This window comes from Podarcis vaucheri, assembly GCF_965113315.1.
Source record: "Podarcis vaucheri genome assembly, chromosome: 1".
NCBI lineage: Eukaryota > Metazoa > Chordata > Lepidosauria > Squamata > Lacertidae > Podarcis > Podarcis vaucheri.
In genome coordinates this window covers 63,306,732-63,324,519 of record NC_138759.1, presented here as the reverse complement: position 1 = coordinate 63,324,519, position 17,788 = coordinate 63,306,732, and the positions used below count along the sequence as shown (strand labels likewise).

The window sequence follows — 17,788 nt, the reverse complement described above, 5'->3', positions numbered from 1 at the left end:
GGAATCTCAGCTAAAGCATCCATGACAGATGGCTATCCAGCCTCTGTTTAAAAACCTCCAGGGAAGGAGAGTCCACCACATCTCATGAGAGTCTGTTCCACTGCTGAACAGCTCTTACTGTCAGAAAGTCGGTGCATTTATGCTTAGAGCAAAATACATTGGGCAAACTGTTCTGCACTGCTGCTACTCACCTGAAAGCTCACCATGCTAGTCATTAAGGGATGGATTAAGGTCCATTGATTCCAGTGGGTCTGCTCTGAGCATGACCAGGATTGGATAGTGCCCATTATTATTTGAGTTATGTTCTACTCTTATTTCAAGGTGTTCAGGATAGCTTACCAAGGTGATATTTTTATGCTGGAGAACTTAAAATCCTATGAGACTAATAGCAAAACTTTTACTTCATTTAATTTTGCTACAGTTCATCAGTTCAAATTTTATTTCTATGGTGCAACCATAAAATAATGTGTGCACTTCTGGTTGCCACGTTTTAGCAAGTTTATTAGAGAGCAGGAAAGGTTCAGAAAAGGGCAAACTAAATAAGCAAGGGGCTAGAGCAGATCCCCTATGAGGAAAAGTGTGTGTGTGTGTGTGTGTGTGTGTGTGTGTGTGTGTGTTAAAAAGGCAAACAAGGGATGTCATTGTAGAGATGCATAAAATTATGTAGCATGGAGAAAGTGCATAGAATCATAAAATCTTGAGTTGGAAATGACCCAAGGGTCATCTAGTCCAACGCCCTGCAATGCAGGAATCTCAGCTAAAGCATCCATGACAGGTGGTCATCCAAGACAAAAGCTTTCCTCCCTCTCCCATAATACCAGAATTGGAAGTTATTCAATGGAGCTGAATGTTTGAAGATTTGGGACTGGTAAAAGAAATCATGTCTTCATGCAACACATAGTTAAAGTATGGAATTTGCCCCCACCAGATGTAGTGATGGCCACCAACTTGGATAACTTTAAGAGAGGGAGAGACAAATCCATGGAGGATAAGGCTACAAGAGATGGTGGTGGCATGCCTCCAAATACCAGTTGCTGTGGAATATGAGTGAGGAGAAAGCTACTGTGCTCACATTCTGCTTGTGGGCTTCCCATAGGCATCTGGTTAGCCACTATGGGAAACAGGATGCTAGACTAGATGGGCCATTAGTCCATGAGGACTCTTCCAATGTTCTTATTATCACATATCTCAAAGAGCCGAAGAGAGCATGCATGTGAGTTCACCCACCTTTATCCTCACAACAACCCAAGGTCATTCACTACAACTAAGCAGGGATTTCAACCCCAATCTTGCTTGTCCACATCCACTTGCTGATATGCTCCCTTATATGCTCAGATCTTCAGTGGAACCACTCAGGAAACTGGCAAGCACATGACACTGGTTAGCTCAGTTGGTTAGAGCATGGTGCTGATACCACCAAGGTCACAGGTTTGATCTCCATCTGGGGAAGCTGCATATTCCTGAATTACAGGGGGTGGGACTAAATGACCCTTAGGTCCCTTCCAACTCTACAATTCTATGATGAATTTCAAGATCAAACTGCAGAATACCCTCATGTGGTTCTGGATTTTAAGATGAATAGGACTTCTCAAAAATAAACACATTACACACTTAGGTAAAGACGGTATGCTTCTAGAGAAATTGTGACATATGATAAACTACCTCAGTCCAGCAAATAAAGACCAACAACAACAACTTTCCTATTTATATGCTGCCCGTCTGACTGGGTCACCCCAGTCACTCTGGGCTGCTTCCAACAAAATGTTAAAGCACAGGAAAAACCTCAAACATTAAAAACCCTCCCTTGACATACTTACCTCTTCAGTGTCTTAATACTTCAGTAACAGGCCCCTCTTCATGTTTCCTTCACAATGGAGTTTTACTGGGAACAGGACTTTATTTACACACAGTTGAGCTGCACCTCCTATTTATGCCATGTGTTCCCTCTCTTTCCCTCCGCCCCACCTCTCGGATAGTAACAAAGCATCTCTAATTCTTAGCCTTATTGTCTGAGTAAAGGATTTGGGGCAGGATAGTTTACAGTACACCTAATGGCATGTAACAGTTTCAACAAGCTGGAAGGTTGCATTCCTCCCCATTCACTCCCACCAAACAGTGAGGTTTTTATGTTGCTAGACAGTAGTGCATTTAGTCTTCTGTGTATTGTAGCTCAGCCCAGTAGCTTGCCAGCCCAGTAATTTAAACTGTCTGCTGATGTTTGTCAGTAATCGCCAGGGGTAAGCAAGAGAGGTCAGGTGACCATTTGCTATCATGCAGCCAAGTTGGGATGTGGTGGTTGTTTTTTGTTGGCACTAATTTGCAAGATATTTTTTTAAAAGAAATAATAATCATATCAACTGTGGATTAAAGCCACATACGGATGGAAGAAACTGGTTTGTTCAAGGACTTGGTAACAGCAGATAATGTGCAAATTATTTTTTCAATTTAGTCCTACGTATGCAGTGACCAATGATGTAGGTTTGGTACCTTACATCACACTCCTATGTAATCCTATACCTACTTACTTGGGAGTAAGTTCCATTGCTGTGAATCCAGTTGAACTTACTTTTAAATAGACATGAACAGTATTTCACTATTTATCACCCCCAATGTTAAGTAACTACCTCTTGATCAGGCACTTTCTCGTTGTATTGAAGGTGAATCTTACAAAAGCAATCATAATGCACAAACTACGAGCTGAATGTTGTGTTATCCATCACCCGCTAATCTGAACTGCAATGAATGTTAACATTTAAATAGCACTTTTGAGTGTTCAAAGCTTTTCCTATACATTGTGATCCTTCAAACAATGCTGTAAACTGGCCCGGTATTGTTATCTCTATACCGCAAACAGGAAAGGGGAGGGATGAAGCTGAGGTGGCATTTTTAATGCCAGCTGTGTCCCTCATGACAGATTTCAGCCAGAGACTTCCTACTTCAAATTCTTAGCCACTACGCAGCCCTGGCCTCCACCATTTGTCAAACTATAAAAGCACAAGTCATATCAATCAGGGTGGGGTAGACAGCATCCACTTCCTCAACCAAGGGAGGATGTGGTATTGGCATAAACTATCAACTAATCTGGGTTACATTTGTCCATAAATTGGAGTATTAGACCAGCAGCAGTGGAACATTACAGGTTTAGGCCACACCTGCACTATATATTTAAAGCATAATATTAAAAGGCATGGCTTCCCCCCAAAGAATCCTGGGAACTGAAGTTTGTTAAGGGTGTCAAGTGTCAAAACTATATCTCCCTGGATTCTTTGGATTCATGAATCTTTAAAGTGATATGATCCCACCTTGAATGTGCAGTGAAATGGGCCCTTAGTCAATTCTGTGTGGATCACAGAAGCATTTTCCAGGTTATCCCACTAGAAAGATCATAGCTGAAAAACAGAGTGCATGGTTTGCATGCCTATTGGGTCGCAGATTCAAATGCTGGCACTTCCAGGTTTTTGTTTGTTGTTTTTTTAAAGACCTAATAGCAGGTGAAAGCAAATATTTCTGGCAGAAAGCCAGATTAGGCAATACTGGGCTAAATGGGGGCAGATTGCAGGCCCAGATTGCATTGAATGTACACCCCAAAACAAGGACCATATAATAAATAGCTTTTAAGGGTCAATCTTTTGGAATGCAATTCATAATATTCGAGGCTGCAAGATTCCTTGTGGACTAGAATCCCATTACTTTAAGAAGCAGAACACTATTGCACCTGCCAGAGCTATCCTTCCTCTGAACCATTTATTGTGATTAAGCGAGTGGAGACTGGCTGCGTGCCTTTTAAAAGTACTGCTGTGGTGATTCCCTGCAATGAACCCAGCTCACAGTAGTGAGCAACAGCTGCAACTGTATCATTCTGCCTGGCCCGTGGCCCGAACTGAGCCTCCCAGCAAGCTTTGCTTTTCATCGTCTGCCTTGAACGTATCTCTAATCAGTCTCTAAACTGTCAAAGAGGGAAAGTTTACATAATTTAAGATTGCTTTAATAACTGTAAATATGGTGCATGGACTTTTTTGTGTGTCAAGCAGACACTAGACTGGCCAGCCCTAGCTATATGCCACTGGGGGAAAACAAGAAGAGATCCTTTTCAGCAAGTGACTAAAACTGCAGAGCAGCACAGCAGCAACCACACTAATTAAACAGAGGGGGGTACCAGCTGCAAGTGCAGAGAATCTTTGGCTTGCACAGTAACAACGCTGGAGAGCATCCATTTTGGAAAAAAATGAGCAGAGAGGGATCAGAAGCCAACGTGAAGTTCAGCCGGGTCTAACATAAGTTTCTGCTATCCCTGCTAGTTCTCATTAACACAGAAAGGGCATTAGAAAAGAGCAAAACTCTTCTGACTCTTTGTCTCCCTCCTGGTTTGGTTCGCAGCGTTGATGGATTTCTTTTCAAACAGAAATGAGGAAAAATCACACATTTTGCAGTTCTATGCCGCAACTTGCCAAGAAGGTTGCTGGAAATGAGAGAGACGTGGGGATCCGATATTCATAAAACAGTACTTACATTGTGCTCACACAATGTATATAGATTAGCTAATGTAATTATTGTTGTAAGGAGATTTGAATCTCCACACAAACGGAGGCTTACACAGGCAGGATAACATTGCCAATAGCTCCTAATGATGAACAAACCAAGGTTTTGCTTCTAAGAGCAAGTTACACATCTAGGCAACGTGTACACATCACCTTGGATTCAGTCCAAAAATTTAGATGCAACCCCAGTTATAACTTTCACATGAGGTACTTTGATGGCGTCTCGGGCGGTCAATGGCTACTAGCCATAATGGCTATGTTTATTTACTGTAAATCGGAGCCATAGGTAGCTGAGCACACAGGAAGCAGTATGTCCAGGCAGGGAGTGGAGTAACAGAGGCAGATCCATTGCAGGTCAAAGCCTGAGTGAAGAAAACCAATAGATGGAGAGTGGAATGATGGCCCAGGAAAGCTGACTAGCGAGAAGAACAAGCAGTTTGATAAGCCGAGGCACACAGAACAAGAGAGAGGATTGTTGCAGCTCAGTGGTAGAGCATAGGCAGCAGGGCCCTGGTTCAATCCCAAACATCTCAGCAGGGACTGCATCACATTTATTCTTTCCAGGACCGAATAAAATGTTGGTGTCCAATAATTCTTAAACGATAACAGCACAAGATGTTTTTAGTTGGTGGCTTTTATTAATTTTATTGGAGCTTTTCTGTATGTTCCAAGTGATTCTGGAACTTGTGGCCTTCCAGATGTTGTTACACTCTAATCCCTATCAACCCCATTTGTCAGATATGATGGGAGTTGTAGTCTAATGGCATCTAAAGGGCCGAAGGTTTCCGATCTCTTTACTAGACCTCGCTAAGCTGCTGCCAGACAGAAAAGACAGCACCAGACCGCATGGGCCATTTGGCTGGCTCAATATAAGGCAGCCCCTTATGATATATTAAGTTATCAGAGACCCTGTGGGGTAGGCAGAGGGAAATGGAAGATGAGAATCTCAAAACGTTAGACTTTCTTAGCGAACAGAATTAAAGCCAGACCTTTATTTATTTCTAGCAGTTGTAATAGTTTTCTGCCAAAAAGCACCAAAAGCATACTATGACACTGTCATAAACTATAATGCTACAGAAACGCAGAAACACAAACCCATATAAATAATACTAGATATATTAGGAAAGAATAATACTGGGAGTACAAAACAGCAGAGGCAAACATCAGTAACTGAAAACCTGCTGAAATAGAGGCACATTTTCTAATTTTCTTAAATTTAAAGTGGCTCCTCTTAGGTGGGGCTCCTTAGGAACAGGAAGCAACTACTTCGAAGAAGCCCTATGAAGCAACCCCCCCCCCCCCCGATCTTCATTAAGGAGGTGGGAGGGTTCCAGTGGAAAAAGGAGGTCCCAAAGGGTAAAAATAATAATAATTCCATTGGCCCCTGAAGGGGGGGCCTAGTACCAAAGTAAGATACAAGACAATCAGGGACATGTCTCCATTAGTTAAAAATGCATACAAAAATATGTTTATTAGGAGGAATGCACATTAAAATGCTGACAAATTTTCATGAGGGTTTAAAAAAATGTGGAAATGTTGAGGACTGAATTTAATACTAGGAAAATGAGAACTTTAGAGAACTAAAATCCCTACACTGAGCAAAAATTGGTTATAGATCAACTCCACCACCTTATACTGAGAGTGGAAGACAATACGGCATCTGTGCAACCACTGAAGAACTAGAATACTCTTTACTAAGAGCCTGCTGCTCAAGTTATCTTTGGAACTTAGGCTACGCCAGAGAATAAAATATAAGAAAATACAAATTAACTCTAACTACATTGAGGGTACACAAGATGGATAATCTTAATGGTTATTTCCCCTCCCACAACAATAACAAATAACTGGATAACACATAAGCTCGCTCATATTCAGCTAGAACAATTATATTTCTGCAAGGAAATTCAATCTTTTCTCTCTAGTTATTTTATTATCCATATAAACCATACTGCAACCAATTTAGCCCAGAGTTCTGGAACTCTCCCAGATTAGCTGGAAGCATGCTGCACATGTTAAAGGGAAGGAGGAGTGGGGAGGAAGAAGGCGAACCGCCATCTGAAACTCATTAATCAATTAGAATTTTTAAGGGCTTACATCAAAATGTGATCTATTCTGATAAAGTAAACTCCAGTTCACAAGCAGCCTTTGTCCTTTGTGTTATGAATACATTTGATACAAAGTGCATGGGGTGCTTAAAGCACAGTGGGACAGGAACCTGGCACATGGCTGCACACTGAGGCTTAATACTTATGTAAGTCTTGTGGGTTGGAAGCCAACACCAAAAGAAATTAGCAAATATATTTATCTTTTTGCAGCTGGTCATTAAAAGCCTGAGAACTTCCAAATTCATTTTTCTTCAGTAGTTTTACCAAGATCAGCATAGAACTGAGAGTAAGGGAGTCAGTGTGGATCAGGATACAGTTATGTCTGCTTCAGGTTGAGCGTTTTCAGGTTGTATCCCGCGGCAACACGGAAGTATCGGAAAGGGTTACTTCCGGGTTTCGCCGCTCGCACATGCACAGACATGCAAAATGACGTCACACGCATGCGCAGAACTGGCGAATCACGACCCACGCAGACGCAGGTTGCATTCCTTTCAGGTCACGAACGGGCCTCCGGACCTCCGGAGCAGATCCAGTTCGCAACCACAGGTGCCTGTATTTGACTGTCTCTCCTGGTAGGAAAGTCTAGCACATGTATGGAAATGATGTACCGATGGTATTTAATGCCGGTAAAATTAGCAAAAATGTATAGAACTGCTTCAAATATTTCTTGGAAATGTAAGGAGAAGGAAGGCATGTTCTACCACATGTGGTGGACGTGCAAGATAACAAAAGCATTCTGAGAAATGATTTATAATGAGTTGAAAACGTGTTTAAAATAATGTTGGGGGGAGGGAAACCAGAAGCTTTTTTACTAGGAATTTTAGGTGCAGAGATACCAAAGAAGCAGAAATGATTATTTATGTATGCAACGACAGCAGTGCGGATATTACTGGCCCAGGGATGGAAAGAAGACAAAGTCCTGACCAGAGATGAATGGCTGATGAAGATGATGGACTATGCTGAAATGGCGAAACAGACCGGGAAAGTCAGAAACCAGAAAGAGAAGAACTTTGAGAAGGAATGGGGGAGGGATTATAATGTATTTAAGAGAACACTGTAAACAACTAAAAACTTTGGCAGGATTTGAGTAATGCTTGTAATGTATTAAAAACTATGGTTAAAATGGACTGTTTAAAAAAAAGAGAGAGAAAATAAGAGAAGCAGTTGGGAAAAGATTGACAATGGTAACCATGGAAGGACGGAGGGGAGTTGAAGGTTTTGGGGAATCCTAAATCAGGCTTCCTCAACCTCGGCCCTCCAGCTGTTTTTGGCCTACAACTCCCATGATCCCTAGCTAGCAGGACCAGTGGTCAGGGATGGTAGGAATTGTAGTCTCAAAACGTCTGGAGGGTCTTCCGGGTTGGTGCCTCCGGCAATGGCGGAGTTCCTCTGATCGGGAGGAACTTGCCCCGTGGGAATTTGGGTCTGTACCGCCGTGGCGAAGGCGGAGACCCGTAAAAATCACAGGCGGGAGAAGCCTGTGAATGTGGGATTCAGCGGGCACCTTTTGCGCCTCCCCTACTTGCGGGGGAACCCAATTTCGGGGACCCGGAGCGACGTGGGGTGAGTGGCGCAGTGCTTCGAATCGTCTGCTTCTTCCACGGAGCGAAGCCGAATAGCTGTTGCTGGAGAGCACTGACTTTTTCCTGTGGACAATTGGACTCTAAAAGTAATTACCTGTGAGTAGAGCTGATACGGGAGAATCGGATTTTAAAAGTTTAATTTGGCATCGAAACGGGGAGGTTCAAAACAGGAAGTCCGCCTTCCCTATTTGTAAATAGACTGAGGCAAGGAGTCTGTAAGCTGAAGTCTTGGAAAGCCTTTTGTAAAAGATTAAATTTCCATCGGTAAAGAGTATAAAATCCCCCTTGGAGGCAGGAGAAGAGGGGGGGAAGCTGTGGCCTGAGTATGCCTGCAGGAGAGAGTAAAGAGAGTTAAAATACTGCCGCTCTGACCCTGGAAATGGGCTGCTAGTAGGACTGACGTTTTGGAATGTCCATTGACAGTACTTAGAACGTTCCTTGACAGCTAGCAGAGTAAGAGAGATATATTCTTTCTACTGTCTCCGGCTGCTTCTAAAAAGGAGTAATAAAGTAACTGAAAACTGAAACTAACTTTGGATTGTACGAATTGCACTTAAAGGTGACATTCTTGCTATTATAAATAGAAACTGTTTCCCCCTAGTGGAAGTTTCTGAAAATGGTTACTTCATTAGAGCTCGGCTAGGGGAGTTTCCAGCTGCAAGATAAAAACTGTGTGACCCTGGGATTGACCTTGAATCTCTTAAGTGTTATGGCAAACGAAAAGGAAAGAACAGATGAAATGTCAACAGAAGAGGCCTTAGTGGTCGCATTATTGAAAATAAATGACTCGCTGCAACAGCTTCACAAGAAAACAGAAGTGATGAAAGTGAAAGCGGACGCTGCAAATAATAAAATTGATTTAATTGTAGAAAGTTTAAATAATCTGGGACAAACAGAGAAAGCACCCAGAAATTGACACAGGAATCTACTTTAATACGGCAAACTGCGGATGAAGTCAGGGAGAAAACCTTTGCTGCTGAATATAAAACAACACAATTGGAGTGTGAGAGAGCCCCATGCATTCAAAAGCAACTTGACGAATATAAGCTGACATTTGCTATGATGGAGCTTAAAGAATAACAGATAAATTTGAGGATCAGAACCCCACCAGAACTAGGAAAGGAAAGTTTGACAGAGTTTCAGGAGGAGACAGGATCAACATCGGGAAAGAGAGATTTTTGTGGGTCAGTAGGACCACCAAAAATGTGAATTTACTTAAGGGTAACTGTGAAGGACGTTGGGTTGAAGAGAAGGGGGATTGGGAAATATGGACAAATCTGAAGCTGTTATGGTTGGGCCGAGCTGTTGTGGTGGGGATGAGGGTTGCTGTGTTGCCAGGGATGTTGCTTTTGTGTCAAAAAGTGCAAGTTTTGGATGGGAGGGATTGTTTCAGGAGGTGGCAGAGGGATGTTCCTGGATTGGTTTGGCAGGGCAGGAAGCCTCGAGTAAAACTTAAGATATTGACGGATGCTAAAGAAGGAGGTGGACCTGCCCTGCCAGACACCTAAACTTTGTTGTGAATCATCTGCTTTTTGCTGGCTGAGAGAATGGCTGTCTTTTAAAAGCACTGAAGTGTTGGATAATGGCAGGTGAAGTTGATGAACTAGACGGAATTGGCAGAAAAGACTGGCAAGATCCGAGACCAGGAAGAAGAGTCGGTGGAAGAAGACTGGGAAAAAGACTATTTATAGAAATATTGTAAAATTAATGAATGTTAGAAGAATGTTGGAATGAAATTATATGGCTTCAGTAGAAATGTTATAAGGAATTAAGTATAAATAGATTAATAGAATATTAAAGGAAAATAAGGTTAAAAGGTGTTACGATAATTATAGGATAGAAAACAGGGGAAGATGGTAAGGAATTGCTGAAATAATTAATAGAAGTGGAATACAAAAAGGGAGGTGTGAGGAGGCCGTGGAAATATGGGAAAGAAAGATATTGGAAGTTTTCTTCTTCTTTTTTTCTTCTTCTTTCTTTTGATGTGTTCTTAAAGTGTTTTTGTTTTGTTTTGTTAATTTTTATGTAGTGTTTTTGTATTATAATGTATTGTTTTTTCTTTTGTAAGTGTTTAAATTGTTGTAAAAGTAATAAATATTATTATAAAAAAAATCAAAACATCTGGAGGGCCGAGGTTGCGGAAGCCTATTCTAAATGATTATGTTCATGTTTAATGTTTGAATTTTAATTTGCAATGTAAAACTTAACAAAAAAGATTTGACAAAAATATGAAGGTTTTACACATGGAATGGAGTGGTTAACTTGGACAATCTGAGTCTGTTCAGTCTTGGGAATGCTTTTTAAAAAAAAATTAATGAACTGCAACGAAATACAGTTTGCATGCTGCAAGCACAGGTATACTTCTCTCTGCCTCGGATGATTCCTGTTTCCCAAGATCCAAGGATTGTCAAACAGTGTGAAATGCAACATGTCTCACATCCAGTTCTGCATTTCTGACTGCTATAGTGGATATTGGACTATGCAGATACTGGAACAACAACGGCACCATTGAACCTATGAGTCTGCACTCTGGATCCTGCAGTTCATTTGTTCAGACCACATGTTTAATTTCACCTTGGCACACTGCAGTCAACCAAACCAAGGACTTCAGCCTGGCACAAATATTCTAACCTATTTAGAAAAAGGGAAAGCTCCATGCTCAAGCTGCCCCCTCCCTATCTGCCACCAGGCTCTGATCCAGAAGGGGCCATCTGGGTCAACCCAGGGACCACCTGCCCCCCCCCAAATCCAATCCCAAATGAGTTAAACATATGCTTGGGAGGGGAAGATGCTGCTGCAACTCCTTCTCCTTCCCTCCCGATCAAGGATGGGGGGTTAAGTTGTGCAGGATGCTCCTTTGCAAGCTTGCTGTTGTGAAGAGGAATTGAGCTTTCAGGATGCTGCTTCACAAGTGGCTTGCATCCTGGGAAACACCATGCAGGACCAATTGCAGGACCATGCAACAGTTGTTGAGTGGAGGCATAGATCCTGCAGAGTGCTGCTTCTGAAGCAGCTCCTTTGCAGGAAAGCAGGGGCGTCTTACCCATAGGGGCTGGTGGCATAGGGCACTACGGTGCCAAGTTCTGAAGGGCGCCAAGGAAGAGAAGAGGCTGGACGTGGCACCTCCCAGCAACAGCTTGCTGCCCTCTGCCCTGCTGCCCTCTACTGCGCCCAGAGCCTCCTCCCTGCTGGAGGAGCCACCCTCCAGCCTGCCCGCCGGGAGGGAAATGTGGGTGGGGGCATGCTGGAGGGATTTTTGCACCATGGCACCAGATACCCTTAAGACGGCCTTGCAGGGAAGGCACCCACAAAGAAGAGCCCTGCACCATGCAAGATCACAGCAGGTGTTGAGTGGAGGTATTGATCCTGCGGGGCATCAACAGAAAGGAGAGTCAAGCTGCATTGGGCTCCTCCCATCTCCCATGAAAGACCCAGACAGCAGTCAGATAGATCTTGGCCTTTCATAGCACTCCTGATGCATTCCTCTCCTGCTTGCCCGATAGCCCATCCCTGGACAGCCCCAGTTCCCTCTGTGTCATCCAACCCAATCCGCAGGAATTGGTGGCTGTCTCAACCAGACCTCATCCAAGGCCTGAATCTTAATTCAGTAGGCTCAATCTGTGGGAATGTAGGAGAGGATATATTGATTAAATATTATCCCTCCTCACTCACGCTAGTGAGCAAGCAGCAGAGCACATTCCCTTGAAGATTGCTGGAAGCAAGTTGATGGATTTGTTGGAATCATTTAAGCTGAGCAATCCAGTCTGGCTTGTTCCTGGTAAGTTTCCCCTTTTATTTCCCTCTTAAAATAATAATAGCACGACAGTCTTGTTGAAGAGTAAGAGTAAAGTTTACTTGCATTCAGTTCACAGTAGTATTCTGAAGGCAGGCTTTTTTCTTGTGGTTACAGTTACATTTGTAGAGAAAAGAAGTTTGAGCTATGCCTCAGATTTTCTACCTTGTGACTTCCATCCATGTGCTAAGAGCCAGAAGAGAGGAAGATGGCAAAAGAGCAAAAGAGTCCAAAAAGGGAGGAAGATGGCTACATGGCTAGCCCTTTTGTAGGGTCTGCTAGGGTCACACCTATCTACCTGGTCACACACGGGGGTGGGGGGAGGCTTCAGAGCAGGTAGGAGAGGAAGTCCTCCCTGTCTGGAGCCACATCTCCCTGTGTGTCCACTCTAGGCAACAGGAAAATGTGCTTGACTGCTTCAGTGATAATACATCCCACACAATCTGACTCAGGAATTAGTTTCTGCTGAATCCAGAGCACAACCCTAGTGTTTGCTTTTAAGTTAGCTTCAAATCACATCTTTGAATTCAAAGATTTAACCTGCACCTTTCATAACATTTGAAGCAACCTGACAGGGCAGTGATGATGTGATAATCACATGGTCAGGCTGTCCTAGTTGGCTCCTACAATTTGCGGGTCTCTTCTACTGCTACGTTCATGGCACAGAGCCATTTACCAGCATCTTATTCCCATGCTACTCAGATCATGTGAGAACATAAGAGCAGCCTTAGTCCCAGTGGCCAACCAGATACCTCTGGGAAGCACAGAACCAGGTAACACCTCTATTCTGTTATTTTGCTGCTGCAACTGGAGTTCAGTGAATTCCACTTCTGAACTGGGAAGTTGCAAATACCTCTATTAGCTAGAATCAACTGATTTATTCTCCTACATAAATTTGTCTGATCCTCTTCTCTAACTTGAAAGCGGTATCCACATCTTCTCATAGAGAAGGCCATAGTTTAATGGTATGATGTATGGAATATTAAATTTTCCCAATACTGACAGTTCCACTGGATTACTTTCAATTCTAGTATTATAAGGGGGGGGGACTCTGTCTCACCATGCATAATTTTATAAATCTATCCTGTTACTTCTTGGCCAACTTGACCCTTCTAAATTTTAAAAGTCAACCATTGCAGGGAAGCTGCACTGAACTCTTTTCCAATTTTATTGCCTTTTTTGACATCATTTTTTGAGACATCACAACCAGAAGACCTGGGTCACTACAGAGAGAGGAGGCCAGAAACATGGTTGCCATATTACCAGACTTGGCAACGCCATTGGTAGAGGTGATGGTGGCTCAGGTAGAAGCTACAGCAGGATCTTATTGTTATAGATAATACATTTCTCTCCCATCTTTCTTCCAAGGAGCACAAGGTAGGATACATGGTTCTTCCCATGCTCTGCATTTTATCCCCACAACAACTCTGAGAGGTAGGTTAGACTGAGAGGCAGCGACTGACCCAAGGTCACTTCAGATAGTCAAGTGGTGATTTGAACCCTGGTCTTCCAAGTTCCTAGTCCAGCACTCTAACCACTACACCACAACTGAGTCTCATAAGCTGCTCCCATGTGGCCCAGAACTTCAGTGAAATAGGAGAGAAAGATTGCCATGGACTGGTTGGCCACAGAGGAATGGTGGGAGGAACCCGCTGGGGGACTAACAGGGGAAGAAGGCTCAGAACCCAGGGATTGGTAGAGGAAGGAAAGGATGTGTAGCTCATTGTGGGAGGGATCACAGCTCTGTAGTGGAGCATTTGCTTTGCCTGCAGAAGGTCCCTGGTAACAATTCAATCCCTAGCAGCTCCAGGCATGGGCATAGCCAGGGGGGTGCAGGGGGCAGCTGCCCCCCTAAATCAAGTAAATAAATAAAAATACCTAAACTGAACAATGGAGTCTGGGTAGCTTAGTCCTCTCTCCCCCCGCCCAACATAAATTCTGGCTACGCCATGCCTCCAGAGAGGGCTAGGGAAGACTTCTTGCCTAAAACCCTGGAGAGCAACTGCCAATCCGTGCAGGCAATCCAGAGCCTGATGGACGATTGGTGTGACCGCTTTCTGGTGTTCTTAAGCCTTCTCCATTACTCTACAGCATGTTCTAGAGGTGAAACCTGCTATGAAAGGAGGTCCTGGGGAGATACTATCCACCAGGAAGCCCACTGCAACGCTAGCATCTGTTTCCATCCCACCATTAACAGCAAACCTGTTGCTTTTCCTGCCGCTCCCTAAGAAGTCTAGATGAGACCGACCGACCTCCACCCACCCACCCGCCCCGCTCCTCCGATCAGCGTTGCGCCTGCAGGGCCCGAAACCTCGGCCAGGCAGGCGCGCCTAGTCCCCCCCCCCCCATGCCGCTCTACGGCCCCTCCAAACAGCCTTGCAGGAGGCCAGCGAGCTTCCCATTCAGTCACAGCCCGCCACAAAGCCCATCACAATTGGCACGCCGTCGGATCGCCATCACCGAAGCCCTGATCCAATATTTAATGCGTTTTTTTTGGAGAAAGGCTGATAATAATCATTTAAAAAATCTCCCCCGCACCCCCCTCCTCCTTGCAGTTCATGTGCATGATGGCAAATGCGGAGCTACGCAGAGCTGCGTTAGAAGGTGGGGGAAACCTGCAATGCGACGGGAAAGGCAGGGAGGAGGAGCGGGGGGGGCGGTGCAAAGAGAGAGACAAGCTCCCTGCGTTTCCTATCCAAAGCCAAGGGAGGCAAAACCCTCCCCACGGAGTGGGGAAAGCTCTCCTCCCCCGATCCCGTCCCCCCGACCCTCCCCGCCCGCTCCGGGAAAGAGCTTCGATCATTTTTCGAGCGGGTGGGGGGCAGCAGCAGTCTGAAGAAGCCCGGCGGTAACCTGATCCCCTGCAAAACACATCAAGAATAGAGAGCCTGTCTCGCTCGCTTGTCTCTATCTCTCTCCACCGCAGGGGAGTTGGAGGAGGGGTCGGCCGTGGAAGGAGCGGGGAGGGCTGGGCCTTAAAGCGCTGTCCCAGCGGGGCTGGACAGGGTTAACCTCCAGATCCGCAGTTAAGCGAGGGAAGCGCTCTGCCCAGCGACCCCGCCCCCGCCAACACTTGCTGCAACGCTCACTGCGGATGTTTCCAGAGAACAATGCATTTTTTTAAAAAAGTAACTATATTTCTTTTTTGCACACAGCGTGATTAGCCCTGCGGCAGAAGGCGGAAGATTTCCTGTAGATGTTCTGTTTCATGAACGATCGTTTCTGCGTTCCTTCATTCGCAGTTATTTATTTTGCTTTGCCTGCTACCCGAACCCCAACGTCCTAGACGTGGCGGGCTATCAATCTGAACGGAACCGCCTCAGGGCAGGGTGAAGCGCCCTGCGTAATCCTCCTACACTGCAGTCCTACACACACTCACCAAGGGAGCAGTCCTGCTGATCACGAGTGGCACTTCGGAGAATTACGCTGCAGTCCTAGCCACACTTACCTATAGCCCTCAAGGAGACTTGAGTAGGCTGTCAGGCACTGATTAGTGAATATCCAGGCTCAAATTGGATATTCCCCCCATACAACCGTATGATGGCCTAGACCCCAGTGGATCCAGGAGGGTGTGCGAAGAAACTCCAGGTGCCTAGTTACTTATCCCTCTTTGGACCGGCTACAAAAATCTAATTTGCAGAAATCCTTGTATTCCATCCCACCTTGGATGGAGCTCTTCTTCTGACGATCTTCTGGATCCACCCGCCCCGCCCCCTTCCTTTCTGCAGATCGCTAAAGAAATCTGAACTTAGCTTCTTTAACAATACTTTTACCTCCTGGCGCAATGTTGCAGATATAGGACATACTGTATATACAACAATATTTCCCCGCCTCATGCGCATACAGGGCTTAAAGCGAGGGCTTCGCTCTATACGCGATGAGCCCGTTCATTAAGGGAAAAGACAATGCCAGCATTCATTGGGGGGCGGAGATTGCTTTCTCTTATCTGCATTCAACCCTGACTTTCATGCGCAAAAAGCTCTGCTGCAGAGCGCGAGCAAGCTCCTGAACGTGGAAACTACGACTCTTGAAAGAAAGCGGCGCGCACAACGCACCGTTCCCCTCTTTCCCTTTCCTGCCAACTTTGAAACTTTGTACTAAAAATGCGATCGTTCTCAACTCGCAGAAAAGCAGACTCCCGCTGCACGCTTGTTTGTAAACTTTGGCGAGGCGAGACTAAGCCCGCCGCGTGGGCGAGAGGACTAGAGCGCGTTCCCTTCTTGCCAAAGTGCCTGGGAAGGTGAGCGGCTTGCTCGCCAACGCCTTGCAAGGCGAGCGAGGTGGACAAAGAATAGAAAACCCTGGAGGTGCGGACCGAACAGGGATAAAACGGCTCCCTTCTTTTCCTCTGCAGTCTTCTCCTTTAAACTGAACTGCAGCAGTGAAACAAACAACGCGTCGCGCACTTAAACACACGCCCTCCTCCCCTTGTTTAGATCAGCTGCAAAAAAGGAAAGAAAAAAAACCCACCCTCGTCAGATGTTTGTTAATGTTTCTCGGCGGCGGCCACCAGAGTTCTTTCCCCCACCTCCCCGGCTATTTATTAGTAGCCAGCCAGCATTTCACGCCCCCTCTCTCGCCCTTTGCAAAAAATTCTCACTCACTTTCTGTGCGCGATGCCCCAAAGCTCTTCTCTTGCAGTCCGTCCTGCTTTCCTCGCCTGAGCAGCCCGGCAGCAGCAGCACTACTGCCACTCTTCATACTTCTGATCTCTCTCTCTACTTGGTGCTCTCTTTGGGAAACCTTTTTTTTTCCTCGCCAGAAACAGATTTCCTACATTTCATCAGTCCACATAGACTGAACGGAAGTTTAACGCTTACTTTTTTCTGGCGGAGGGAAAGGGGGGGGGCGTTGAAACAACGACACGGCAAATACAATTGACACCGGTTTACCCAGCCTTGAAACGCAGATATTGAATTACAAACTATTGGCAAAGACTTTGGGTTGAGAAGGGTCCAGCTCTTATTTATGCTGCTTCCAATATTCTGGTGGAGGGGAAGGAGGGATGGGTGAGAAATACCCTTTAAAAATAATAATAAGCAGGCTGGGGTTTATTGAAAAGCGTTTACTGCGACACCGCAGTATGTTGTAAAATGTTTCTTTTGGGGATGGTTTAATTTTTAGCTTTGTTTCCTAAAAAGATCATTGGGTGAGAGGCGCATCCCACTGAAGTCAGTGGCAAAGTTCCCACTGATTTGAAAACACAATAAAGTGTTGTGGCTGGTTTGCTGTAGCATTAACTTTCATGGGCATTTTCCCCCTTTCCCAGGCATTTGATAAAGCTCAAACCATGTTAATCCACTTACACATTAATTCCACATACACTTTCTCTCTGTTGGCTAAAGACATGTTGGTGTGTGAAGTGGGATGTCCACGTGAAACCCTCCCGCTAATTAACATGGTACAATCTCCTAGAAAGCTCTCCTGGATAAGAGTCAATTAAATGAACAGCAGAAAGATTTGCACAAAGCACAGAGCAAAGGGGGGGGGGATCTGTGGCCCTCCAGATGCGGTTAGACTACAACACTCATCAATGCTGGCTTGTGGTGATGGGAATTGGAGTATATCAATACAGTGGTACCTTGGGTTACATATGCTTCAGGTTACATACGCTTCAGGTTACAGACTCTGCTAACCCAGAAATAGTACCTCGGGTTAAGAACTTTGCTTCAGGATGAGAACACAAATCGTGCTCTGGTGGCGTGGCAGCAGCAGAAGGCCCCATTAGTTAAAGTGGTGCTCTGGAACGAATTAAGTACATAACCAGAG

General features: G+C 44.9%; 1 protein-coding gene across 6 annotated transcripts in view; it reads right to left on the bottom strand.

The window, feature by feature from the left end:
* The window catches only part of GAS2 (growth arrest specific 2), a 118,864-nt gene extending 101,958 nt beyond the window's left edge, over positions 1-16,906 (bottom strand). For 3 of the 6 annotated variants that reach the window (XM_082210928.1, XM_082210930.1, XM_082210927.1), the window contains exon 1: positions 16,624-16,906. The gene's annotated coding sequence lies outside the window, so the exon portion shown is untranslated. Of the gene's footprint in view, positions 1-1,817; positions 2,029-15,467; positions 15,683-16,623 lie in introns of those variants that run through there. The other 3 variants (XM_082210926.1, XM_082210931.1, XM_082210929.1) reach the window with 3 other exon arrangements.
* Between the last annotated feature and the right edge of the window lie 882 nt (positions 16,907-17,788).